A 2,291-nucleotide genomic window follows, 5' to 3' on the forward strand; every position below is an offset into this window, starting at 1 on the left:
GAGAGAAACAATAAAAAGATGGACTAAGGATCTGAATGGGGAATTCTCAAATGAAGAAATAAAAACGACTAAGAAACATCTCTGAAAGTGCTCAATGTCTTCAGTAATTAGAGAAAACATGTCAAAACCATCCTAAGATTTCACCTTACCCCAGTCAGACTGGCTAAGATCAAGAGAACAAAAGACATGAATTGCTAGTGAGAGTGTGAGAAAGGAAATGCTATTCACTGCTGGTGGGATTGCAAACTCATGTAAGCAGTATGGAAAGCAGTGTGGAGAACTCTCACAAAACTAAAAATGAATCTATCATATGAGCGAGTTGTGCCACTCACTCCTTGTCATATACTCAAAGGACTCTTCCTATTGTAGAGGTCCTTGTACATCCATTTCTGTTTGCTGCTCTTTTCACAATATCTAAGAGATGGAAGCAACCTAAGTGTTCCTCAGTTGATGAGTGGATAATAAAAATGTGGTTCATTTATACAATGGACTTTTACTCAGCCGTAAAGAAAGATGAAATCATGAAATTTGCAGGTAAATGGATGGAACTAGAAACTGTTATACTAAGTGAAGTAACTCAGACTCAGAAAAAAAATCAACATATATTCTCCCTCATATGTCGATCCTTGACCCAGACTCTGATAAATAAGTATGCAACCAGACATAACTTCAGAAACCAAGATAATGGAAAGGAAACAGGGTGGTAAAGGAAAAGAAAGAACCTGAAAGAGAAAAACAGTAGGAAACAGGCCTTAATAAAGGAGATATGGATAAAAATTGGGTTAGTTTAAGGGAGGGGGGAGGGAAGGGTATACAAGGAACCTAGGGGATAAAGGGAAAAAAGGAGCTCAAGAGAGGTAGAACCATAGGAGAGGTGTATTATTACAGGAGAAGGGGAAAATGGGGACACCTTAAGGGGAAATCTATGATGGAGGGGTGAAACAATATGAGAGATAAACAATGCCTAGCTAGCTTTGAAAACCAGTGAGAACCATATTACTCCTACAACCTACTAACAAATTATACATAGCAGATCAAGAAATATATGTCTAGGAAAGGTTTATCTGAGAAGAACTGGTCTTTGCCTAAGATTTATCTACAAGACACACAGTAATGGAGCTAACCTTCTTGGGTGTTTAACAGACATACTTTGAAGCCTATACTAATTTGGTCAGAGGGACATAAAGGACAATTTTTGCTCCTTGCCCTCCTAAGTCAAATAGTTCCAGAGAACTATGAGCATCTCTCAAAATGTCCTATTATGGTGGTGGGTCACCTCTTGGTCAAGGAGGCTGAGGAGACCCCGCCAGATGGGCTTGAACCAGTGTCCAGTCTATAAAGAGGAGGGTCAACACAGAGGAATCATTTCCTCCATGCTTCCAAGCGAAGCCAACCAGGGTCAAGCAGGATCTTTGACTTATCTTCACATAGGTGGAACTGGTTAAAAAAAAAAGGAGCCAGGGTCTCCTCCCAAGCCCATGTGACCCCTGAGGAACAGATCCTTAAATGACCTTAGGAGTGAAAATAAATCGGTTTATCTGGACCAACTGTGTGGCCTTAAACACCCAAAAGGAAAGTATAACCAAAGATTAAAAGGGCCAATATAATTTCATAAGAGACTATATGTATAGTTAAAGGCTACATAACAAACAACAATGCCAGACAGGCGATACCTTCTTTTGAGTTGTTGGTTGGGTTGGACAAAGGGACTCCCAGATAGTAACCCAGCATAGAACTGTGAAATTTAACAGCAGACCCCAATCTTATCCAAAGGAATACTGACAACTGACTACCGCTAGATGAGGAACAGCTGACCCTCCTAAAACAAAGACCTCTAGATAGGCTGACTAGATTCACCAGAAGGGCAAGTAGTGGGGAAAAGAGATGTACTCTTGCTCTGGAGTGTATTACTGAATATGTTAAAACTGTAATGAAATGCTTCTTCTAATCATGTAGTTATTAAAAATTTTTTTAATGCATGATTAGAAAAAAACAAAATTTCTTCAAAGTATAAAAATTTACTCCTTAATAATTAGTAGATGTGAAAAACATTATCGTTGAAATCTACCTGATGAGTTTATATCCATGCTCAGATGCCAAGGAGCTCAGAAAGTAACTGTGACTAGTAATTATCTGATATATAGCGATTAGAAACACATGTGCAAACATCTTAATGTCAATTGCATTGAAAATGAATTTTTCTGTATGAAACTGTATTTTAATAATAAAATGGAGATCTTTTTTAAAGTTTAAAACCTCATTTAATTTTATGTCTTAGAGGATTTAGACAG

At 37.9% G+C, this 2,291-nt stretch overlaps 1 gene segment (V, D, J or C); it reads left to right on the forward strand.

The window, feature by feature from the left end:
• LOC103731140 overlaps positions 1 to 2,291 on the forward strand; it is an 89,111-nt gene that overhangs the window by 62,240 nt on the left and 24,580 nt on the right.

This window comes from Nannospalax galili, unplaced genomic scaffold (assembly GCF_000622305.1).
Source record: "Nannospalax galili isolate Female #2095 unplaced genomic scaffold, S.galili_v1.0 scaffold1614, whole genome shotgun sequence".
Classification (NCBI taxonomy): Eukaryota; Metazoa; Chordata; class Mammalia; order Rodentia; family Spalacidae; genus Nannospalax; species Nannospalax galili.